Source organism: Poecilia latipinna, unplaced genomic scaffold (genome assembly GCF_001443285.1).
Source record: "Poecilia latipinna isolate Pla-1442-1.1 unplaced genomic scaffold, P_latipinna-1.0 Scaffold3, whole genome shotgun sequence".
NCBI classification, from domain to species: domain Eukaryota; kingdom Metazoa; phylum Chordata; class Actinopteri; order Cyprinodontiformes; family Poeciliidae; genus Poecilia; species Poecilia latipinna.
In genome coordinates, this window is record NW_015112619.1 from 914026 (window position 1) to 940875 (window position 26850).

At 41.7% G+C, this 26850-nt stretch overlaps 1 protein-coding gene across 3 annotated transcripts in view; it reads right to left on the reverse strand.

The window, feature by feature from the left end:
* zfhx3b (zinc finger homeobox 3b) overlaps nt 1-26850 on the reverse strand; it is a 355565-nt gene that overhangs the window by 123025 nt on the left and 205690 nt on the right. Inside the window, exon 1 of one of the 3 annotated variants that reach the window (XM_015049196.1) lies at nt 19147-19580. The exons of the other annotated variants lie outside the window; for them this stretch is intronic. The gene's annotated coding sequence lies outside the window, so the exon portion shown is untranslated. Of the gene's footprint in view, nt 1-19146; nt 19581-26850 lie in introns of those variants that run through there. 3 annotated transcript variants of the gene reach the window in all.

Sequence of the window (26850 nt, forward strand, 5' to 3'; positions counted from 1 at the left end):
TCTAAGTTATTTATCCTATATAATTAATACACACCGAAGCACAGTCCAGCCAACAAAAACACCCATGTACACGGATTGGAGAAGGCTGCAGATAAATAAGACTGGGCGACTAGCAAGAGAATTATCCCAACTATTGATTTTAGCTGTTGGGTATTACAGAAGGAAACAGCGGGTTTATCAGGCCAAGATCCCTCTGCACTTTTACTAACTAAACGAGTATTTTCCGGGCTTATCAGGCAAAAAGCCTATTACTGATGCTCTCAGCCTCCCCCACAAGCAGACAAAGGGAGACGTTGGCCACTATTATGTAGCCATTGCATGAGTTGGATTATGTCACACTTTTGGAGACCTGCTATACTTATTTAGCCAATCACAAAACCAGAAAAAGATGCTAACAGAGTCTCCTTTAACATGACACCCCTCAGGGGTATTGCACACTTTATTATATTTATGTATATTTACAGTTATCTGCTAATGGACTTGTGACCTCCTCAACAATCTGCTCTCCATCTTGCTCTTCCACTATCTCTCTGTATCTTTCTCTGGGTCAATGTCATTTTTATGGCTTCTGTATATGAGAAATACAGGCAGAGATAATGGGAAGAGCTATAATCCCTGAGTGGAACCTAATTCTGGTCTTAATCACAAAGCGTAAAAAGTATATGTTTTAATTAAGGCCTTCAAAGATACCTGTGGAGGTACCTCTAGTGATGTCTTATCTATGTTCTAGAAATACCGGCCGCTCTGTAGCTCCTGATGTGAATTGAAACTTCACTTGTTGTTTTAATCCGAAATTATACTCAGACATTTTGAATGAATTCAGATTTCCCAATATTAATAATGAACAAGAACTGAGACAGAAAATCTCCCCTCAGCATTTACTGTGGAAATCCATAAACTGATCAATGCACAATCCCAAGGATTGTCTTAATACATATAAAATATGGACAATACTATATGCTTGTACGAATGTCCGTGAATGTACTGTGCTGTAAAACGATCTCAAGGAGATGAGATTATAATTGAAAAAAATAAAACATAAGGTTTCATGATTTGCATTCCTTATCACAGACAAAGAGTGGGCAGAAAAAAAAAGGTTATTGACAAACTGCAAAACAGAACAAAGTCATAAAGAAATGAAACAACATCCTATTGGATCAACCTAATTAAAAATACATCATGGATTTATATGGCATTTTGGAAAATTGTAACTACTATGTTGGTCCTGCTTAAACTACCAGAAAAAAAACATTTATCTAGTGAGTGTGAACAAAGTTGTCATGGTCCATTCTACAGGGGATTTCATGAGGTAAACCACCAGCTTTACTGGTGAGGAGTGGCGCTCATTGTGTCACTGGAGGAGGATGGAGATCCAAGTTCAAACTTGGCATCGTCAAAGGGGAGGCGCTTAAACTACCAACTGGCCTGCCTTTATGTCTCCAAGTCAGCCCTGTAATTTGCTTGGAGCGGAGATAAATCTTATCTCAGAGACCTGATTAAGTTTTTAATTTACACACCAATCAATAGCCCAGGTCTATTGGCAATGTGTCTAAAACTCTATTTACCAAAGGATTCCCTGCTATCAATTGATCAAGGACCCGGCAGTCATAAATTATGGGAACACGTGTGTGCGTGAGCGAGAGAGAGGGGGAGACACAGGAGAAAACGAGAAAGTACGGGAAGAGGGAGAAATTGAATGAGGCTGAACATATTTGGCTGATTTTTAGAGAATAATGCAAAGATAAGCCGCTAACACCTGGGAGCACGTGACCTGGGAGCAAGACAAACACGGAAAAGTCACTTTAAGCTGCTTTTAAAGGTCTCCCCAAACATCATCCAGTGACAAGAAGCTGAGTGACTTTCCAAAGATTCCCACCCAGCGTGGCCACGCTAAATATCTGGACAAGTGAGACAGACACCCCGGCGCTTCCGGCCCTTCCTGCATGAGTGCCATTAGCTGTTTACAGAGTCTACTTTCCCAACAGAATAGTAAAAGAAGAATTTGCAGGGCCTGGGATCCACAAAACAGAGCGACTACATGCAGCTCTCATGCTGTGGTCCATAGAATCCTTCCTGGAAAAAGATCCGTCTTTATTACATCCAGGATCAGAGGTTTCATGTTGATTCATGCAGTCTGAAGTTTAAGATTTGACTTGTCAGAGCGGCAAAGGTGTGATTCTGTTAGGACACGACGCCACTTCATGTTTTACAAACAGTTAGAGGGGACAGACACAATCCAGCCCCTCTCTTCCATTCCCATATAAAGGAAGTGAAGGGGAGGGAAAGGAGGGCAAGCGTTATCACCGTGGAGAAAGTGTCGTCATGGCGGTTCTGCTCTGACCCTGCTGACTCGCCAATTCCTTTACATGAGATCATTTTGGACAGCTGACCTCAATATCACTGTGCTCTGAGGATGAAACAGATCCGGTGGAACTTCTTAGTCCCTGTGCCCTGCTGCCAAAATATTAGCAGGATGCACATTTACAGTTTTTTTTTCCCAGCACAAACATTAACAGGAATTAAAGGAATTCCCAGAATAAAGTGAGCCCTTCAACTTCCTCCCCCATGGCTATACTCAGTATAAAGTAAAAAAAACAAAACAAAAACAAAAACAAACTATTTTTATAGTTGTGAACAGGACAGGCAAACTGCCATAGTACATTTCCGGCTTGTACTTAAAATTACAACATACAATCATAATGGAGAAAAACAATTTTGTAACAAATGTTTAGGCGGAAGTTCTGCACTACTTTATCATTAGTGGAGAAGCTGTCTGGTAAAATCAGGCATAAACATGTGTCAGAATTACATGTAATTATAGTTGGAAAAACTTCCGCATGAGAGCATGAATCACCTCTGCAGCTGGCTGGCGTGGCAGGAGAAAAAACAGTACCCTGCTATCCTCACCTTCAAAACTGCAGAGGGGGAGGGGTGCAAGCCACGGGAGACGTGCTGTCTAAAGAAGACAGACAGTCTCATACGAAGTCAGAGCAGCCGGCTTGCTGGTCCTCTGTTGGATTATCTAAAGAGCCACCGACGGATATGTGTAATCAGCCCCATCCCCATGTTTCTCTCTCACTCTCTGCCTCTCTGGCTAATGTCTCCGCCTGATTCGATTGAGGCAATTAGGCAGTAATCTATAGAGCTAGGGAGTGATGGAAACATTTCCCACTGTCCTCCTCATGTTTCTCAGAGCTGCTATAATTAGCTAACTTTGTTTCTCATTAAACATCAAAGGAGTATTTACATACCCAGATCCAATTTGGCTCTATGGAGCCCAGCCCATTTAAACCATTGTGGAATCCTGAAACATGTCTTTAAACATAGCAATGAGGGAGCTGCAATTTACCATTAATTCAATCAGAGACGTGTTTAAATAAGTAAGACACAATGGATCTTGAGGCTACAGAGCACAAGTAGTTAAAGACAAAAAGGCAAATTTGTGTTCAGAAACCAGCTTGGATGGTAAGTTTAAATCAGAGGGTTGTTGGACAAACATAAACTTCATAAACGGTCTGTGTTAAACGTAATTTGTAATCACCCAGCTTTTTATAGAAATGCATACATTCGTTGTTCTAACTTCAACTGAGAGGGTCTGTGAGTGTTTTATGTTGCATAGTAAAAAGAAGTCCACTAGATTTGAATTCCTAGAGTATACAAGATACATTGAACTAAGACATAATGTACCTTCTCAACATCCATCCCAGCAACTCAAACCTAATTTCTTCTGACTATAAATGAGACACATTGTGATGTGCTGGACATACGCACAATATGCACATTGTATGGACATTGAATATCCAGACTATTTCCTGCTTTGCGATGCTAGATTTCCAAACTTCCTAAGCATGCCTCAGAATGACTTAACTCATAATATATACATCCAGATATAAATATGTAAATTAGCCCCACCTCTGTCTTCATGGTTGTCAAGGCGGCAGCTGCTCACCCTTAATTCCACTTAAACATACTCCATCTTTGACGTGACAAGTATAACAATGATTTGCACCACATGAGCTACTGATATGTTGCTAATGTTAAACAAACAGTCACATTAGTTCCTACTCCGCAAGTCTATGATACTGGTTAACTAAGTTTGTTTTATGAGCAAAATTTAGAATGTCTTAATTTATGCCTTCTAAGATTGTTCCCACGGTTCCTGTTTCAGGAGCATAAACCAAGGGATTATTTTGTTCATAAATTAAAAAGGTGCAACCCCTAAAACTTTGATGTTTTTGTATCTTAGCCAGTTGTTAGCATGGTTGCCTCCTAGCAAGGACGTCCCAGTGAAACAGCCTTGAGTTTGCATATTCTCCCCGTGCAGGCTCGAGTTTTCTCCAGCTATTCTGGCTGCAACTCAAAGTTCAAAAGCATGAATGTAACGTTGACTGCTCACTCTAAATTGCCGAAAGGTATGAGTGCAAGCATGAATGGTTGTTTGTCCTGTGTGTCACTCACTGGTCACTGGAGATAGGCTCCAACACCCCCATGACCCTGCAAGAAGTGAGCAGATACTGGTAACTTCATACAAACAGATTCCCTCATTGAGCACACATACACAGAAAGGCAGACACAGTAATGGAGAGCCCAGGAAATTCAAAGGATTCTTTAAGTGGAAATGCAGATGCCATATTTCTCTCAGACATAAAAAGCCAAATATGTCGATGTGAAATGTAAATTATGCCCCCAGAACAAAGTCGTTACTTATTAAGCAACTTGAATCTCACAGAGCAACTCAACATCACACAAAACTAGTCGCCAAGGCTTCGTTTGTCTTGGTGATTAAACTAAGACAAAACTGGTCACCAAGACTGGTGATGTTGACGCTAGCAGGCGCAGTCCAAACACCTGGCATGAACTCGGCGAATGAAAGAGATGGAGGAACACCACCAACGCAATTTCAGCTTGATTTCAATTCACATATCATTTCAAATTAGGATCACATGTAGTGGACTCAGCATGGATAAACACTATTAAAGAGAATTTCACTAAGATACAGTTCCCGTGATAGCTTGGCTTACAATGCTTGGCAGGTCCAACTTCATTTTACACATATTTAATAGTCAGTTGCAACATGTTGATGTGCAATAAATATCAAAAGCTTTAAAACATTTACTTTGTTTTATTTTTCTACAAATGTAGGAATAATTTAATGTGTAATTATGTATGTAATTTAATTGGTATCTTGTTTTATGTCACACAATAACATTTGAATGGTTTAGATTAATGTACAGTTTCCTGTTTTTAATTTGTTCTGTTAAGTGTGTGTTTATTGAATATTCAGTTTTATAATAAGCATTTGAACATGCATTTTATAATTTAACAAGAAGGTGACCCAAATGCTTTTACATATATAAACATGTTTGCTGGTCCTCTCAATGCTTTCTCATTTAATTAGTTACTTTTTGGAAACTGTAACTTAGTTACTAACTGAGTTGCTTTTTCAAAGAAATAACTTCATTCTATAGCTAATTACTTTTTAAAGTAAGTTATCCCACGCTGCCCAAGATTTATATAACTCTATTATTGTTAGGGTACTATGAGTAAATAGGCAACACTGTAGCCAGTTTTGAAAGAAAAAAACAAAAACAAATTCAATTAGCTGAATTCCAGCCCGACACAAATTTACTTTGTCAGTTGTGCTTTAGCAGTAATTCGTGCTTCCGAAAACAGACACCATCTCAGTAAAAACAATCTCTTTTAAACCATTACCTGGTAAAGGTCATGAAAATTACTTTAAAAAGTTATTGGTTGCCACAACACTCAGATCAGATCTGCCTGTGGTTCCTCCTCATGAGGTCTGACAAAATGAAAATGTTCAAACTCATGCATTGTGCAATATAATCCTAATTCCTGCAGTTATGATTTAACCCTCAAATGAAGCAATGAAAAAAAAAAAAGGTGTAGATGAGCAGGCTGATTATTAGTGGAATGCACAAGTAAACAGTATGAGGGGCAGGGCTGCATGTAGAAGACCAGATGGGCTGGCAGGGGGGCTTTTCCTGGGAAAAAGCTGTGCAATCCCTCCTCCTCTTCTGTTCCCCTCTGCTCCTGTGTGCAGGACTGCAGCTAGCCTGGCCTGAGCAGCAGAGGGTTAACTGCAATGCCTGGTAGCAGGCATGAAAAAAAGTGAAACAATAAAATAATGGCAGTGAGTGAATGCTCAAAGGCAGGGGGCACAGTGGGTGTGGGAGTGAGGGGGTCTCGCCATAGGCTCCTGCAGATGTTGCTGGGCTTCTGGGGGTCACACAATCATGCGTATAAGCATTCCTGATAGAGGGAGCTTGGATTAGGGAGCTGAATGCCTTTCTCAACTCTGTCAGAGTTTGAACATGCCGGAGAAGCCAAGAGGAGGCAGAGAAATCCCAGAAATGTGGAAAAGTGGAAATGTGCTGAGGAAAGGTGAGAACATGAGTGTAGAAGAAGAAGAAAGGCAAACTGAACGAGCAACCACAATGCCGAAGTTAAAAAAAAAAAGGAGGAGGGGATAAAATGGCAAACAATGAGTACGACTGACAAAGAAATTGAGCAAAACAGGTTTGAAAAAATAATGAAACAGTTTAACAAACAGACAGCAAGGAGAAATGGAGCAAATGATAATGTCGTAGGTTTGCAAGGGGAGAACGTTTGAAACGAACATTTCTATTTGTAGCTGAATGAGTGAATGAGCAAAGACAAAACAGCGTGCTTTCTTCTTTGTATGTCTGCGTGAGAGAGAGAGAGGAAGAGAGAGAGAGAGACACAGAGAGAGATGAAACAAAAGCTTTTCAGAGTGGATGTATGCTGTTCTGTCCCTTTTTTCCCAGGACAGAGGTCTGGAGAGGCCTCATATTTCTAGCTGCTGTCAGGCCAGGGTGAGAGGCAGAGGCAGAAAGGGGCAGCTGTTTTCTAGAAGGTAGCCCTTCCCCACACATGGCCTTTGATCCACTTTGGTTTCTTTGGCCAAACGACCTCCCATCCCCCTATCTCATATTTATAAGTATACATAGGAATGTATTTATGCGATGGCCTACGTCAAACGAAAGTATAGTTAGCGCAGAAAGGCACACGAGTGGTGGCAAAACGTGGAACCAACTCTGAAACTTAGGTGGTAAACCAAACTGAGAAGAAACGCGAAACCAGAGCTTTGTTCTCTTCCCCTCTCTTTGTTTTAGACAAGACAAATAATTTCTCTGGAATGCAGCTGGGCTGGTATCTGCTGCTATGTTTTCAACACTTTTTAGAGCATAATGGGGAATAAAGAAACCATTGTAAAACGGGAGCTCTTATTATGCTTAGCTCTTCTCCAACGACTACTTCCCTAAGTAGTAAAGGAGTTAGATTAACTGCAGATATTTGTTTCACTTTATTTTGATGGAAGAAGATTAAAAAGCAAAAATGCAGGGGCAAGTAAGGAAATGCACAAGTGGTTCCAAAAACTGCCCAAATTTGGCAGTTTTATACCCAAACAGATTGATTATAAAGCCAGACTTTGGCTGTCATTTTTAAATAGCAGTCTAAATCAGAAAGTTCTGCTTGCCCGAATACTGACAAACTTAATCATCGGTTCAACAAACAACAATCTTACAGAAACGTCAAAATGTTTTGTTCCAAAATGTGATCCACTTTCATCTCCGACCTCCAGATTCAGTCCAAGCATAAAACAAATCCACACTTTTAATTCCCCTTTATTTCAAACTCTTACTGCATGCAGTCATATCATCACGCTAGTTCCAGCAGAAAGGAGTAATAACTAAAAAGGTCCCAGCTCATCGGTTTTCTGATTCGACAAACAAAAAAATAAAAAAAAATAAAAAATTTGGGAAAATAAACAAACACACCAGTCACAATAATAGCAAACACAAATTTTCATATGCGACAGTTGAGGCAGGTGAACCTTTGTCCCCCATCCAGCGACTATCCGTCACTCCACAAGTTAATATTTGCTTCTGCCTGCTCATAAATTTGCATCGCATTAGAACCTGACCTAAATGCATTTTTTATCACCCAAAGTAATTAGCCGAGCATTAGTTGTAAGCGAGAGTGAGAGGACGGCGAGGCTGAAGCCTCCCTAAATGGGTGGTGGCTAGCCCAAAGCTGTAGGCAGGGTGGCTACGGAGTGAAGCGGAGCTCGGCCACCAGATAAAAGAGGAAGTAAACATGGCCAGAGTGCTGCCTCTTTAATCTGCTACATTAACTCCAGCACTACAAGGGGAGGAGCCAGCAAGCAGGCAAACAGCACAGCCACATAAAAGGGGAGTGTCAATGAGGGGGTAATAAGGAAAGACAATGAGTAAACAAGCAGGGGAAGTCCAGGCCCGGTGTGCTAGAAACTCCCTGCCTCTCAGTGCGTGGCACACACAAAGACCCCGCTGTAATTAGCCACCCCAATAGGTTGTTTAGCATTTGCATATAAATACCCTCACAGGCAAACGCTAAACACGCTGACACAAGCCATGCCAAAAACAGACGTTCGCCACACCTCTACCCCTCCAGGAGGTCTCAGGGGTCCACTTATGCAGGGGATGCCCCCTCCCTCCGCCCTGTGCTTGCTTGTACCCACTACAGGCAAGCTGGCATCTATTTAAAAAAGAAAAAGAAGAAAAAAAAAGGCACACCAGAGTGCAGCGGCTCAGTTCTTGTTTCTAGAGGGATTGTGAAACACTGCAGCCAGGCTTCCTGTTGAATGCCCACATACCCATCTGTCATGTGAAAGTGCATTTTCCCCAGACCACACGGTGCAACGAGACAGTGCAGCTGGCAGTTTGCTGTTTTATACATTTGTGTTAAAAAGTAAGAGGAATATGATGAAGGACTCCTGATGATGATTTGAAAATCTCCAGCCAAACATCTGCGCACGTGTGCATAATGAGCAAAGCAATGGGGTCCGTGAGAAATAAAAGTCGGGTCTTGATCGGGATCAAAACGAATGGGCTCGTTTAATTGCACCCCGCCAGGTGGAAAACAGGAGAAGACCAAGATGACGGCCGCAACCAGTAACCAATTAAACTCCCGTTTTCAGATGTTGTGTGCGTTTCAGGATTCATCAACCTCCTCTACTGCCTGTTGTTTTCATGAGTGAAACGTGAGAAAACTTAAAGAAAGGAAGGAAGTGATGAGACTGGTGCCTGCCCTCCCCCTGCCCTGACCGCCTCCTCCTCCTTTTCTCTCCCTCCCTTCAAAACCCAGATTCTCTCCAGTGTAAACAAAGACCGTGTAATCCACACACTCGTCCTGCTCCTGGCACCGCTAGGAGTGAGAAAGTGTAGGGCTCCTGCAGCATACGAGGGCTGCTTCCTGTGTTAATCCTCAGCACAGAGAGCAACTTCACTGGCCCTGCTTGCATGCAGCAGGGTCTCTCTGAGCTCTGCGTTTGGCACAGGAAGACCTCAGAACGAAGAGCTATCGTTTTTATGCCTTCGACCACAAAGCTAAACACTCAATTCTCACCTGCCGTGTGGCCTGTTGTTCCCCATCAGGGCATGATCCAACATGAGGAAACACCTGGCTGAAACAAAAAAGCAAGCTGTAAGAGGAGCCTTTATTTTTTTTTCCCCCCCCCCTAAAAAAAAAAAAAAAAAAAAAGCTTGTCTGACAAACAAGGACAACTGAATTGAGAAAACGGAATACTCTTTATTTACTCTGCTGGTTCTGAGCTACCTACAATGGTTCAGTAAGGGGGGTGAGGGGGGAGGAAAAAAAAGTGCTTCATGAGCAGATGTGCAATGATAGCAGAGAGGAAGGAAAAAGCAGGGCATATCTGGTCAAAAGATTGGCACTTAGCACGCGAGGAGAGGAGAGAAACTGTTGAAACAGCCAGTATCCGTTTTGAGCCTCGCTCTTACCTCAGGTTGACTTCCTATGTGTGGTCAGTGAGCGTATTGTTTTATCGCTTCACTTGACAATACATATACACCACTTGTTACCACCTGGGTAAAACTGAAATGTCAAACGTTGAGCTTTGCTTGAAAATGTCGCCTTTAATTAAACCGAAACTGAGCCATAGCAGACCTGTGGCCGTGCAGCAGGTGACGAGGTGATACAGGGGATGCTTTACACCCGAGCCGCCATAATAAATGTGCATAACGCTTTCTTAGGCATCTATTAGACTCCCCATTCAGAGAAGGAGGAGAGAGGAAAAAAAAATAATAATAACAACAGTGTGGGCTAGCCGAGGGACTCCATCCTCATTCATTAAACAGTAGGGGGAAAATGAACGCCATGGTGACCAGACAAGGCAGATGACGTCACAAAGCCGAGGTCACCAGTCTGTTGCGACCGTCTAGCCCTCAGTCGGCCCCTTGGGATCTCCCTCACTCCCCCCACCCCCTCTCAGCCTATTGGTCCAAGCTAAGCTCTGTGGTCCTGGATATCAGAATGAAAACAGTCAGAGAGTGCGGAGTGTCAGAAATGTATTTGTTCATTTTAATGAAACATCAGCTATGGAATGAATTACAGCCACTGGATAAATATATACATCCGATTTTTAAATCAATGTATTTTTGTGAGGATGCCTCATCCTCCTCCTCGGGCTACATACACAAATATCTGTGTTTTTGTGTTGCTGCATGGGAACCTTCCCCTCTCTAATCAATTTATTATGAGGAACTGAAGTCCTCATGTTTGTTCATTTAACACAGAGAAAATGAAAAACAACATTTGTTTCTGGTACGGTGGGATCCAGCTTGAGAAGCAGGCATGTTCTTGTGAGGGAAAGGAAAAGCAAGAGAGGATAGGGGGAGAGATTGAGGCACACACGAAGGGAAAAAAAAAAGACCCCCACCCACTCCCTCTCGGTATAAACATAAAGGTGTAATGTAATGTGGCTTTGAGGAAATATGGCTTTAATTGCAGCAGGGCGTAACATTTAATACGGCCTGTATGACACCTGGCAAAAATGGTTTACGCTCCGGACGGTGCCAATTATAATTCAGCCAATGAGGAATCTTTCATAAATCCACCAACATGCTCACTGCAAGCACTAGATGCTTATTTGACAAGATGAGATGGGGCAGGATGGCGACAGGCGCACATGCAGTATATCTTCTTTTTAATTACAATGTCTGCAGAGGTGGAACTCTGCTATAAACAATCATCTGTGCAATCAGACGCAAAAGCACTAACACTTAGCCGTATAGCAGCTCGTTCTAAAACCGAGAAACTGGATTATTTGGAGAACGTTGGTCTCGCTGGTCCAATGGCTAATCTAAATTCTTCTTCTTCTTTTTTTTTTTTTTTTAAATACTCACGTAGACCAATAGCTCAAAGCTGGGGGCGTATAAATCTGCAAATCGTCTATCTTTTATTTGCCGGACATAGCAGTGGGAGATCCTCATTCAATTTTATAATGCCGATCTGGCGGTGGTGTCGGTCAGATCAGTGCAGATATTTACAGGCACTCATGAGAGCCAGAAACACTCCACTGAATATATATACAAGATTATCAGCATTCTGCTGAATTTAATCATAGAAATATTAAACACGTGCATTTTTCACAGGTGTTATTTAAAAACGTAGCCTTTTTTTTTTTTTCCCCTTACCCAAGACTGCAGGTGCTAACAGAACCATCGCATCTATATCTTCTAATACAACCTGGTATAATCTTCTCTTATTATGAGCACTCTGTGTTTGCTACAAAAGCAAATAAAATGAACTAAAACGCCGTTCAGACGTGTGCACGTCTCAGAAAGGATCCACTGTGTGAGCCTATTCTCACGCGGACTAGCCTTGCATGAGCAATAAAGAGATATAATAGCAAAAACAAGGATGTGCAGCATATGTAGGCATGCGGCGCAAACACACTGCACAGCGATGCAGGAAAAGAGAAGAAATAAAGCAGCAGAAGCTGAAAGAGAGCACACTTCAGAGGACTATGGAGGCTGCAGCACTTAGAGGCCATTTTATTGCTTTGCTGTGGTCAAGTGAGGTGCACCGAGCTCAATTCCACCACAACAATGGCAAAGAGGGCCGCAGAGACAAAAGAGGGCTATCCTTGCTTCTTAACCCCTTCACTACTGGCAGATCAGTGGCCTACGACACTGAGCCAACAGCATCAGATGCCTCAGGGGAAGATAGTGGAGCGACAGCCACATCCTGCACAATCTACCTGTCTTATTACAGCAGCTCCAAAGTACACATAGCTACAACAGTTATTTCTTTCTTTTTTTTTTCTAACAAAAATTAAATATATATTTAACAAATATCCTAAGATAATCTATAAATATTTAGTAGAGGTCAGTTTGTTTTTGTGACCACCCAGAGACAGTAACCGAACCTCAGCTTCATACCAAAGCACATCACAGCCTTCTTCTCCACATCTCTCCACACATGCCCCTCCCAGTCTCCTTTTCTCTCCTCAAACAGGGAACTACACATTTGCAAGTGAATTACTCTTTTTGTTAAGATTTTTGTGCGTGTGTTTAAGGAAAAAAAAAAAAAATTGGGAAAGAGGGTGTGTGTGTGTGTGTGTGAGAGGGAGAAGGAGTGCTCCTGCCATCGCCCTTTTCTTTTCTTCTCTCTATAATCCTGGGGAGGATAAGCTGTGAGGTACACAGAGAGGAAGTGCCACAGACCTGCTGGGGTCCAGCACATCCCAGCAGTGCATTCCTGCAGCCGTGGCTTATCAGACACACAGGGACGGGGGAAAACTGAACCAATTCCATCTACAATTGCTAAGACAAGTTTAAATTGGTAAATGTGAGGTCAAAAACTGAGCTCTGGCCTGGATCTTGCAAAACACACACACACAAAAAATGATAACCCACCCAACATGAAATAATACAATCTATTTGTCTATCTGCCTCATTGAAAATAATAAGCACCCACAGGTTGTGGCAGAGCAGTTATATAAATACTGCAAGGAAAATATTATTATTACTACTTTTAATAGTTTTTTTTTTTCAAACAGACAAAATCTAATTGTAAACACACACACACACACGCAAAGCATGACATTGCAACATTGAGTGACCCACCAAAATATAATAGAGATTATCTAAAAAAAAAAAAACGAACAATCTGACAGCAATGGCCCACCTTCTTCAAAACATATCCTATTTCTCACCGGTTTACAAAGCAGTTTATATTCAGTCAGTCGAATCTTTGTCTCTCAGAAGACAAACACTATGTTTTTCTCAAAATATAAAAATCCAAATTCTTATTCTTTAACTTCATAAAGCAACAGATAACACGAAGCATGAAAGCAGGAGCAGTGCAGCTGTGGCAGTGCCAATTTGTTAGAGCTGTCACTCTCTCAAGCAGCCGTGCGCGCGCGCTCGCACACACTTACATTTGGGTTACACAATGGAGATTTCACAGACACAGATAAACAATGCGAGGGCAGTTATCACTCCACAGAGCACAGTAACACAGAGGAAGAGGAAGAGCATGACAAAGGAACAGGGGGAGGACAAAAAAGATGGCGTGTGTGTCGTCAGAGTCACAGGCCAGAGGGGCCCGCACATTGTTCCGCGGCTCGGCGTAGGGAGAAAGAGGCGACCTGGGCAGCCTCTGTCTAAGCGTCCTCCATGTTTTATGCATTCTGTCCTTTGTGATGATAAGCACCAGCGCGGAGGGTGGAATGTTGGCCTCCAGGGTCCAAAAAGAAGGGTGGGCTTATGAGGAGCAGCATGGGGGTAGAGGACGGGAGGGTGGTCGGGATGCAGCTCCGTTTTAATTTTTTGCAGCCCTCAGAGCGTTCGCCGTCATCCCTGCCTGACCGGCATACTGGCATACGCAGCTTCCGCAGACACATCTCAGAGCACGAGAGCTAGCCGCTGCTCCTGCTGCTTCAAACAGGATGGAGTCAGCACACTGCTTTACCACAACACACACACACACACACACACACGCATGCACTCACACACACTTTGAGAATGCTGCCAGTCATGGATGGACTTGCATCACACAGAAATTCGACTCTCAGTCAGTAAAGCAAACCAGAAAAAAAAATTAAAAACAACAAAAAATAAAAACAGAGTTTATAAGTACGATGATAGCAGAGTCTAAGAAAAAGCTTGGTTGGCAAGCATAATAATAAACCTATTCCAGTAGTAGCATTCAACTCAAGGACACAAGAGCATATTATATTGTGTTTCTCTCAATGCAACACCTTTAATTCATTGTAAGAAAAGAAATAGAATTATTTTTTTTTAAAATAAATATTTCACACATTGTTCAACCCCATTCTGTCATCTCGACAGTATCCACGAGTGAAGGGTGGGAAAAACAAAAAAAAAGCATCTTTTGCTTTTGAGCTTCACCTATTTTTTCACATTATGACTAGTAGACAATCAGAATGTGGTTGCTGCATGACACCTAAATTCAGCTTGTTCCTGTAAGCTTGCCAAAATATTGATTAAAACCACAGCTATGCCATGAGAAGACCTTGACATAGCACACTTAAAAGAAAACTGATTTATTTACAATGTCGGCATACAAATAAATCTGGACGTTGCTGCTGCACAGACAGACGCACACGCACACACACACACAAGCGCGCGCGTGCTTGCGTACACAGGCTGTGACACATGTGCATCTTCTCAGTCATAAATCTTGTCTACCACAATGATTTAACCAAGATTGTTAACACGGTAACATGTTGTGAAAGAACAAACCACAAGAAACCCCGCCAACTTCACTTCAGAAAGATAAAAGACAGTCGACAGTGAGGAGGAATAAAAAATAAAAAAAAGAGGCGAACTCTAAAGGAAACATGAAGGAGGGGGGGGAATTTTAGAGACAAGCTGGGGATAGGGGGCTCTCTGCAGATGAAGAGGACACTCTGGACTGCTGGGATTAAGGATCAGGTGGAGGATTCATTCACACTGTAAGCATGCCTACATAAACACACCTGACCATCGCATCCATCCCACTCACAGTGTTGAGCCCCCCCCACGACCCCGAGCAGCTTGAACCCCATTCTGACAGCCATGACGAGTGTTTGCCGGACTCAGATGCAGCATGACTGGAAGAGTCGGTCGTATTGAAAAGCATACATCAGATGAAAAGCCCATCATCTGTGTCTGTCAGTCGCACTCATCCAAACATCCATACGGCTAATGGTGGAGACAAGACGCCTGCTCCGGCTTTTGGGTTTCAGAGAATACACACTCGACACAATTACAGGCATTTTATGATGCTGTGTCTCGGAAGAGGGGAACTAATTGGAAACGACCTGCAACTTATTTGGAGACATTGGAAATAAATAAGAAAACAAAAAGGTGAATTAAAACAATTGTGTTAATAAGTACAAAAAAAAAAAATCTAATAAAACACACACACTCTTTAATTCTCCTTTATGTGCATACGTATCTACCATGCAGTTCTCACTGCTTCTTTGCTGATTATTGCACGTATGCTCCCAGCCAGCTCCTCACCCAAAGAGGGCTCCCTCCGACCGAAGACGTGGCACCGATTTCCCCCCACAGTGCCACATCCCGAACACGAAGAGGTGGGAGTCGAGGAAGGGGGAAATATGCAGAGATGCCGAGAATGAGATAGGAAGAACGAGACGCACCGGTGAGTGTGTGTGTGTATGTGTGTGTGTGTGTGTGGAGGCGAAGGGGTTATGACAGCCAGAGGCACTGTCTCTCCTTTCTCTGTGTAACCCCCCCCCCCCCAAAACCCCCAGCTCTCCTCTGTCTCACGCCAAACCAAAAAGCAAGCCAATCCGTGACGACTGCGGCTCCCCCCTTTATCTCATTTACCCAACTGCTGGACGCTCTGTTCCCACTCATACAGTTAAATGGCATCTGAATTTTCTAAATATACCTCGCATCAAATGCTGCTACAGACGTGGGTCAAGTGCAAACGGTGGACAATGCAGATTCAATGGCCACTGACGTTTCAACACAACGACCTCCCTACGAGAAGCAGCCACAGCACCTCACATCTGCACTTTAACGCAGCTACTAAATGCAGAAGGGCTGCAAACAAAGCTCCTCTAGTCATTTAAATAAAATTGAAGAATGTTGTCACATTCACATCTGCATCTTCAAAAAAAAAAAAAAAACAAGCGAGCTACGTGCAATCACGGATGTATGTAAAATAAATTGAATAAATAATTAAAACATGCAACGACAAAATGAACCAAAATGGAGGGAAGCATGAGTGAGAAGTCCTTTCATTTCCCCCTCAGATTAAAATGTACCAGAATGTTGCTAAATTACGTTTAAATAAAATTTGACTATAACAAATAAAAGATTGAAAGGTGAATGTTTTAAAAAAAAAAATGAACCTATTTTGGACGTATTTATTTTTTATCAAATGCCTCTTTTCGAACCGTCACTGTCTAATTGGAATTCAGTGGAAAATAATTCCGAGTTAAGGATTCTGGAACTGCTGCCACCAACACCAAACAGAACACCTGGATGCATGCATTTTGTGAGTAGAGAGTACATGGAAAAAAATAAAGCCCATGACATTTCCACACCTTTTCCTGGAACTGTTATAATTAAACATAAATATGAGAATGTGGCAAGACAGGAAAAAAAAAAAAAAAACAGGCAGGGGCAATGACAGTAAACATTTTCTGCTGTCTTTGTTTTGTAACAGAGGAGGGAGAGAAGGAGGAGGAAGATGGGAAGGAGGAGGAGAGGAGTGCTATCCTGTCAAACGGTGCAGGAAGGGAGATCATTGGTGGGTTTTTTTGTTTGTTTTTTTTGTTTTGTTTTTTTTGGTGGGGGTAGAGGGGAGAAGCGGCCTTCCTGTCCTACAGAGCATCTATAAGTTTCTGATCGTGGCAATCTGAAGTTGCCACTGCAGGCAAATGAAGCAGTGATGAAAAAGCCAGTGTCAGAAAATCCAAAGAAGGCAGAACCGAATTATGAAAAGTCATTTCGAATTGTGACTATTTCCAAAGAGAGCCAGAATCTTGCTTCCCTTTTCCCTCCCATCTCCTGTATGAAAAGCAGGGATCCATTTACCTGACCTCTTCCTCTATGGCCCATGGCCATCTGACCTCTCTGCTCTCCCACCCTAACAGCCCTCCCCTCCTCTTCATTTGTAGATGGAGTTTCTCACCCTGCTTGGTGATTAATTTTTATCAAAGCCGGCCCCATTTTTTTGATTCTCTCATCAATAAATAAATCCGTAATCCCACAGATGCTGACAACAGTGAGCCCCCTTCTTTTTTTTTATTTTTATCTGAGTTCTACCTGCTCCAAAAAATAATAATAATAAAAAAAACACACACAAACCCCCCAACCAACAACTCAGATCAGCCTTTTTCTCCCAGCCAGACCCAACTCTCTCCCCATTATCCTCTTGGCTGTTTGCGAGGGGGTTTCCTTCTCTTTCTTTTTTATCTCTGTACTCACTCCATGACCCCTGTTCCCCTGTTTCTTGCTGTCTGACCTAAACCCCCCACCCCCACATCCACACCCCTTTGCACTCCCCGCAAACACACTCACTACTGCCACCCCACCACCACCACCACCTCAGCCTTCAGCTTTTACCCCAACAGTAGATATCCTGCCACTGTCTCTGTTCATCGCAAGAAAAGAAAAAAAAATGCTTCCCCTTTTTTCCTGTTTTTCTCTGGGATAAAAAAAAACAATAATCATCGTTCTACCTTTCTTTTTTTTAATCTGTCTGTATTTCGAACCCTTCTTTCCTAAAACAATGTTTAAATATTACATTTATGGCGATTTTTGCATTTTAATGACTTGTGTTCTCTAATTATTTTGTGAGGTTATTGTCAAAAAAGGCCTCTTTCCCCCTGCAGCCAGTTTTTTTTTTTTTTTCTCTACTGGATTTGTTCTGATTTTGCGTATTTTGGCATTTTATTCTATTTTTGCTTTTTGCTTTTATTTTTATTTTATTTTTTACATAAACTAATGCTGTAACTAAAAGCGACCCGCGGATGCAGCTTGCACCGCCATCTAAAGTTTCCGATGGTTACTTTGCATTAATTCTAACATCCTAAGATCAGATGTATAGGGCAGTATTGTGTTTTCTCTCCACGAGAAAGAAATATTCCCTTGAAAGTCAGAGTCGGTAGCCGAGTATAGTTCGAGGCAGCAGAGCCAGCCTCCCCGTCTCTTCCCTGAACCCACATGTCTGATCCCTCGTCACGCAGCCTGTCCGTGTGCGGGGTCCTGCTGATCCGCTCTTGTCACGCAGGAGACCCGGTGCTCCGTTTTTTTTTTCTCCCAACCCCATCAACAACACCAACACCACATTCAACTCAACACCGAGCCCCCCTGATGCACGCACGCACGCACGCACATACATACACACACACACACACACGCTTGTCAATCGATCTGCATGTGACTTCGTCAGTGAATGAGCGAGAATCGAGTGAAAAACATCACCGAAAGGAGGCAAACAGCTGTTGTAAAAATAAAAAAAAGGGGGCTAAAACACGGAGAAAGTGTTTGGGGGGGAAAAAGTGTGCGGCTGACGGAGCTGAGGCTGGGCGGAGGGATTGCACATTTCACACAAGAGACGTTGTCGGAGACGAACAAAACTGTCCTCAGCCAGAAGAGGATTTTATTAGAAATCGACGGTGGCGAAACTCTCTGGATGTGGAAAGTGTCAAATCTGTTCAGAAAAACAGAGCAGAAAGCGAGAGATGCTCCCCGTGTTTTCCCGGACGCCCACGGACCCACAGGCTGGACTTGGAGCTCCTTCCCTGGGCTGCGCTCATGTGGAGCTGCCGCTGCCCCTCGTCCGCTCTGCACAGCTTTCCCCCCCCCCCACCACCACCTCCTTGTTGCATTTGTGCTTTAAAACACGTCTCTTAACTACCATTAGCCCTCCATACCCATTTCCCCGATCCCACCGCAGAAAACAAAACACGAATCCGTTTTTAAAACCGTGTTTTTCTACGATCAACTGCTCTGGAGTGGATCGCTGTCTTGCCCGTTTCTTATCTTCCATTCATGAGAGGAGGAGAGGACGGAACGCTCATGTAAACACAGGTAACGATACGAATGATCAAAAAAAAAGAAAGAAGGGAAGATCGAGAATAAAAGCAAAGTATCTTGCATGAAAATGAACTTGTGATCGCCGGTCATCTCTCTAAAAGCGAGAATATAGCCGGGTCCGCCAGACGGTAAACCCCACGAACAGACAGAGTGGTTCAGATAAGTCACACAGCGAGAGAATAGGATCGTGGAAACAAGAGAGGAAAAAAGAGATAAACGCAAAGTTGAAACTTACAATTTCTCGCTGCCGCTTTGTGATCCTCGCTTTTTAATCCAGTATTGAGATGATTTAGCTAAAGATCCCATCAAGGCAGTCTCCTTTTGGTCAGTTTGCGCTTAGGGTGGCAAAAGAAAGATCATTGTTGTTGCGGAGTGTAAAAAACCGAAGTAGGTAGGCTACTATTAGTTGTTAAAGGCGATATAAAAATAATTTGGATGCAAAGCAGGCGATGAGTCTTGTGTTAGAGGGAGCGAGGAAGAGGTGAAAGTGAGATCTGATGATTGAAAAGAAAAAACTCTTTGGATCTTTATTCCTGCTAATTAGTTTCCTGCAAAAAATGGCTGTGATTAATTCAGTGCGCATGTGCTTCATTACACAGGCACGAAGGGAAGGGCTAATTAGCCGCCTTCTGGATCAATAAGATTCAGCAAAGGAGAGAGGCTCGGGAGAGAGAGGGAGGGAGGGAGGGAGATAGAGGAGGGAGGGAGGGAGGGAGGGATAGATACAAGTAGAAAAAAGAGGAAAGTAATGATCAGGAATTGAAAATATGGAATTACGAACAGCGGAAAGTAAGAGTTTGATTAGATGGAAGACAGTGAAAGTTAATGCGGGAGCGGGCAGCCTCAGCGGGCGAACACCGACGGCACTGGCGCACGTTTTTCCACCGCTTTTTTTTTTTTGGTTTTTTTTTTTTTTTTTTAAATAAATATAATATATGCCGTTTCGGCACAAAAGCGACTCCACTTGATTTTATTCCAACTATTTAGACTTCCCGGCTTGCATTTTAGTCGCTTCTAAAGTAGAGCCAGGGGGTTGCGTTTCTGACGAGTTTTGCGATCGCTTTGACAACTTATTAAAAATCATAACTTTGACTTTCTGTTGAGAGCAAAACGGAAGCGACGAAACGCTCGGCAATCTGTACCACACACAACCATGTAAATGACCGATTATAAGCAAATAAAGTAAAAACTTTTTTTTTCTTTTTTTTTTTTTTGCGACAATAGAAGCTTGTTTAAAGCGCTTCCTTTACGCAGAACTGTACAGTAGCAGCAACACATGAGCTGGCACGGCGCAAGGGCTGCTGTTGTAATCTGCAAAGACCAGAGCTTATAGTAAATACCAGTGGCACCTGCATATTATCACAGCTAACTGTGTATTTGGACCGGTAAATATATATTTTACGCATTAAGAGTAAATACCTCAGTTCGGGAGCAGAAAATTAATATGAAGTTGTCCTGACGGCGCAGCTTCGGCGTTTTAACTTCGATAAAGTTCACGTAGTTCAACTTGAGTGATGCAGCCGGAAAATTTCTAAAAAAAAAAAAAAAAAAAAAAAAAAAAACTAACTTTTTTTTTTCTTCTCCTCAGAACATAAGGTTATAATAAAGAACAAGAAAAACACAACTCAGACCGATGAGTGCCTCTAATTATTAGACGTAAGTTATAGGTTGTATTGATTTAGAACTATAAAATGCTAAAAATCCAAGCTCTTGTCATATTTATTGAAATAATAAAATGTTGCCTTTAAAATGAAAAATCAGACACATTTTTAAAGGGATTGATAAAAGCGTCTATGGTTTACCTTTTACCCTCAGCTCACAACACACGCGGATTTTGTTGCAACACACTTGCGTAAAGAAAATATCTCGGAATAGAGCACAATTTAGAATATTTTGCTTTCATTCAAAAAAGTGAAAGAAAATCACCAGAGCTGCTTGCGTTTGTACAGTCTCAGAAATACCTGCTTAAGCTTCAGTGCATTTTTTTTCCATACACGTGTTCATGTTTCAAATCAAAATTAAGAAGATGTGTAAAGAAATATTTGCAAAAAAAAATATGAATAGATTTGTTCTTACCAAGCACACCAGTGAAAGAAAGACCTGTGAGTGTAGGTGTGATGAACCAGCATGCCATCGTGACATCTGTTAGCAAACTTGTAGGAACACGTTGTCAATACGTGTGGGTTCACGTAAATAACAATAATAACTGTAAAAAAAAAAAAAAAAATGCGTGACTCAGACTGATCAGGACGTTTCTTGAGGTTCTGGCTGTATGTTTTGGATTTTTTTTTTTTTTTTTTTAGAAGAGTGTTAGTGTCCACATTATCAGTCTGATATATCATTATAAGGTGATCAGAACTTACGCAAACTGAACATTTGCAAACTTTTTAAGGACGTTATTCCCCCCTCCTTTACCCCCAGATGGATACTGTAGTGGGAAAAAAAAACAAAAAAAAAAAACACTTGACTCTGTCATTGCACTTTTTAATCAGAATTTTTTGTTGGGTGTTTGAGAACGTGGACAACCCCTCTCTGTCTCATTTCTACACACTTTCTGTGCAAACAGCTCTCTGTGCTGAGCCCAAGTTACCGCGAACACAGGCAGCAGCTTTCACAGAACGCCTTCTGCTGATGGAAACAATACGGATTTGTTAGTGCACGACGTCAACGTGCTAAATTCCGATGCAGAGTTAATAGATAAAAGAAATACATTGTCGTATCTAGATGTTGCCTGAGAACGAACCTAAAAACTCGCACTGTTTAAGAAATCATAACTGGATTAAGAAAAATACCTGGTGTGTGTGTGTGTGTGTGTGTGTGTGTGTGTGTGTGTGTGTGTGTGTGTGTGTGTGTGTGCGTGTGTGCGTGTGTGTTTCATATTTGTGCCGGATAGAAATTCTTTCCGGTGTGTTTTTATTTTAAGGCTGCACCGGTTGAAGACCTCCGTGATGTTCTGCTTGAGAAGGATGGCTGATGAAATAAATAGACTATATTTTATGTTCTCCAAGGCCCTTTGACTTAAAGGTTAGAGAGGTTATGAAACCCCCCTACCCTCCCGGGATGCGGCGTTTCTACTGATCCAATAGCATATATTCCTTTGAAGAGACTCAAACTTTTTACATTGTAGCCTATATGGTCAGGACCCGACATCCCCCCACCTACCCCACCCTTTTCCATCACACTCTCCCTTTTTCCCTCACCCTTCCTCCCTCACTGTCCTCTCCTCTCTCTCCCTGCTGCTAAAATATATGGTGCTGTAACACGGCATTTCCTCGGCAGTCCACAAGCAGCGACAGCCACTGATACCTGTTTTTAAGCAACGCAGCATCTGCTGTATAGAATGCCCCCCCGCCCCCTCCTCAGAAATAAAAACTAAATAAATAAATCGCTCAAACTGCTTGCTTTTTTTTTTTTTTTTTTTTTGTTCTCCTCCCAATCGCTGCATGTGTGAGAGGCAGACTGCAGGAATCTCGAGGATTTGCGACGCATCTGCTCTCTCGGGAAGAAGGAGATTGTAAAAATGAATAGGTCGAAAATAGCGTGCTGGAGGAGTTAAAGGGGGCTACCAGATAATAAAAGAGTCTGGTGTAATTTGAGGCTTGCATGGAGGCAGCTTTCAGCCAGTCGCTCGCTCAAAGCCCTGCAACAATGCAAACTTCAGTTTACAAATTAATGCAAAGGCCTGATTGACATTACTCCATCAGTGGCCATATTGAGCACGGTGCGGGCTAAATCAAAAAAGGGAGCTGCCAGACGGAGGCCTTCATGCTTTTAGGGCCTATGCTTGAGTGAAAAGAGAAGAGAGGGTGTGTGTGTGTGTGTGTGGGGGGGGGGGGGAGGTTGACAGGGTCTGGGGCTTTTGTGTTGCCAGCATTCAATTGCGCCTCTCAGTGGGAAGGATAACTGTCCACGTGCCAGCCTCAATAGGCATGCATCGATGAGTGGCATTGCAAATTCAACGCAACCTGTGGCTATGACAGCCCGTGGATGTGACAAAGAAAGCCAGAGTGGCTTGAAATGCAAAGTGCTGCGTGGATGCGAGGGCGCGTGGAAGTGGTTGACCATCACCAGAGCTGCCAGAAACAAAAACAGCGCATTCAGACGGAGGGCCAAGCCCCATATAATCGCTCCTTGAAGAGATGGGAGGGAGGACAGGGGAGGAGGAGGGGGGGGGGTGTCGCAAGCAAGACGCACGTGCACGACTTGTCAGAAACATTTATTTTAATGTTTTCAAATTGAATTACAAGTTATTCTCTGCAGTGGGCCCCGGGCGCGGGCGCGCGCGCACGCACGCGAGCGTGCGTGAGCGTGCACGAGCGCGCGCAATCCCAGACAAAGCACAAAAGGAAACAGAGGAAATGAGCAGGGTTGAAAGTATTTAAAGATAAAATTTGTGTTCGAGAAAAAGTCATATAACTTTATAAAGAGATAACGACTAATATATTTCGAAGGATTTGGGGGGATTTAAGATGTTCATAGGCTGTAATATTAACGACTCCACGGTGTGAGTTGTATGTTGAGGCTGTGGTAAACAGAGATGAAAAGGGCATCATAGTTTCTTTAGAATACACAGTGAGTGAGATTATGCTCTGAAAATATTTAAATTGGGAGAGAATGAGAACTCCGTACCTGATTTTAAAAACAGTACATATATTTTTTTATTATTATTTTTGGTGGGTTGAAGAAAACATTTAGAAGCATGTTACATTCAGCAGAGCTAATAACAGGATGCTGGAAGACTTTAACGCCTCGCTTTTGCGTCTCTTGGAGATGCAGGAAAAAGGCGTCGCACATTATTCTATTTCAATAAAGTTAGTGCGCACTTTCACTAGACTTAAGCATCTTCAAGTACACGCGGCTCTTATTTTCATGCTGATTTGATTCATATATATATATATATATATATATATATATATATATATATATATATATATATATATATATATATATATAGTTTCCTATCGTATAAAGCAGTTAAGACAGCACTGTTTACCCCCACATCACACATGGGAGCATGGCGTCCAGCTCTCCCTGTGTCTGGGGTGGATAGGGCAGCTCAGCCAGGTGCAATGGGAGCGCCCTCTTATGTTCAGCCTGACCACTGGGATCAAGCAGAGCATCAACTGTTTCACAGCGAGGCAGGCGCATGCGGACCAACTGGTCTCTGCCAAAGCGCACCTTTACCTTTACCTGCCAACACTGTGCTGCGGTTCAAACCGCCTCCAAGAGGATCTCACGTTATCTAAAAACGCCAATCGGGTTAATCTGATAATATAAGTTAAAAAGGCGATCGTTTTGGGAAGTTCAACGCTGTTCAAATTCACAATTATTTTTTTTTTCACAGTGGTGTGTAGAAGTTTCTGAAACTATTCTAATGAGTAAAGAGCATGTTTTAAGTGGAGGAGTGAGGTGTGGCAAGGGTCCAGCTTCGATTAAACATGAACTTAAACGAAATAAGTGGGACTAAACTGCAAACAGCCGATTCAGAAATTAAAAATAATATTATTCTAAAAAAAAAGACAATTAGGTTTGTCATTATTTTATATTTTATGAGCAAACTTTTGTGGTATAATTAAAATGTATGTCAGGTGATGCAACGTCCAGCATCATGTTTCTAAGCCGGTCCCTGGTGGATATGGGAAACGTGGCTTTAACAAACCTGAGTTTTGTTTTTTTGTTTTTGTTTTTTTGTTGTTGTTTTTTTTAATGAAAGGCATTTCTTCAGTCTTATTCTCTCATATCTCCCATTATATCCATAGATATATATTTGATTCATTTTTGATCTTCACGTTGTGCCCAGTTGATGGTTAGCACAGAACCTTTCTGAGAGGATACAATGTTGTCAATTGTTACATTTGGCCAAATGTTGTTTTTTCTGTATTAACAGATTTTGTCCGTGCTATACTGAATGTTTTTATCGGACCTTTTCAATCATTTACTCATTTTTTATTTTGTTTCAAATGCACAGCTTTTCTTGTTTTTTTTTTTTTTTTGTCTCCTGCTGTTTATATTTTCCTAATCTGTTTAAGTTGTAATTTGTTTACCTGTTTCGTATCTTTGTGAATAACATACTTTTGTTTCCTATGATGACTTCACCTGTTCCCGGTTTATTCAGATGCACTATGATGCTGATGCTGCCTTTGCTAAATATTGTTCAAATAAAATGTTCATATTAAAATTTTTTCTGAAAGGTGACACATCGTCTGACCGTTTGCTTCTTTTCTTTATAATTTTGTTTATAGAAATGTAAAATCCGTTCATAGAAGCTACAGTAACTACAAGCAAAACAGCACATTAGAGGCAAACCTAACACCAGATCTGTGAAATAGAAAAAATAAAAAAATTTTTTTTAAAAATACACAACCCAGTGCGGCTGGTGTTTCTGATTTTTGAGTTTGGAGCAGAATAAATGTGGACCGACCGTCTGGTCAGTGTGCTTCATTTACATGAGAAACAAGAAGCCATATCAATTCTCCTCTCTCATGCATTTACTCGCCCTGTCAGTACTACCCTATTAAAGATCCTATGCATTATTCAAAAAACACATTTAACATTTTTTTTTTCCTTCGGAAATAGATCTGTTAAACCTTAATTCTCCTGTCAATATTTAGAAAATATCGCAGATGTTTTTTGTTGTTGTTGTTGTTTTTTTGCTGTCTTTAGTTGATTGTGCAGATCGTTTCATCCTGATCACAGCGATTTGGACCAATAAACATTAAAAACACGTAAAGATCGCCCCAAAGCAGCGAACGTAAGCGTCTGTCTGTCTCCCCCTGTCTGTCTGAATCCATCCTCTCTCTCCCCCAATGTCTGTATGTATGTGTGTGTGTGCGCCTGTGCATGAGTATGGTATGCTCAGTGTGTGTGTGTGTGTGTGTGTGTGTGTGTGTGTGTGTGTGTGTGTGTGACACTGTATGGTAAAGTATTTTAAGAGTCTGCTACTATATAATGCAATAATAATAATAATAATAATAATAATAATAATAATAATAATAATAAATTGACAAGTCCAAATATAAAAACTAAAATACTACAAAATTAATATTTGAAAAAACATCGGCACCCTAGCATTATCCTTGTTTTTTTTTCGTTTTTTTATTGTATTGTATTTGTTGTCCAAAAAAACATGAAACATTGAAAAATCGACAGACACGAAGATAAGAAATATTAGAAATGTGTACTTTCAAAAGATCGATGTCATTTTTACGTGTATATTCATTAAGTAACGTCAAAAACGATTAGGTGATATCTGTGCACATTTTACTATCTATTTTAAACGCATTAAACTGCAGGTAACAGACAGACTTTAGTACCTTGAAAGTGTTGAAGATCAAATTCCAAAACCTCGAATATAAAATAAATAGCTATAAATAAAATAAAATAAAAACACAAACAAAGCTCGTCTTGAATATGTTTTTTTCCCTTCATTTTTTTGACAGTTTATCAGCGTTCAATGTTAAACCTCTTCTCAATAAAAGTTATGTTGAAATTATTTTTAAGCAGCAGTAACTGAAAAAAAAAAAGAAAAAGAAAAACGTGGAAAATGGAGTAGAGATCTTCAAATAATGCTCGTTTCAGGTCGGTGATACGGTGAATAATGGAGAAATCCTCGAAGCTGCTGTCACAGTCTCCGGGTGAGACCCGTGGGGTTTTACGCGCTTTAGAGCGGCTCACTGAAACAGAGGGATCCCAAATCAGAGCCATATGAACACTTCAGGCAGCAGCCATGCACCCGCTGATGGTAAACCTATCCAAACAGGACGAGGGGGAGAATCGCAGACCTCTGCGAGGCCAAGCCTCTCTAAATGCCACTTCGTGCTCGCTGAATATGCACGGGAACATAATAAACTTACAGACCTGGTATTCCTGATGTCAAGAAGAGCACACACACAGAAAAAGAAAAGAAAACAAAAGAAGAAAGAATGGAAATGGGGGGGGG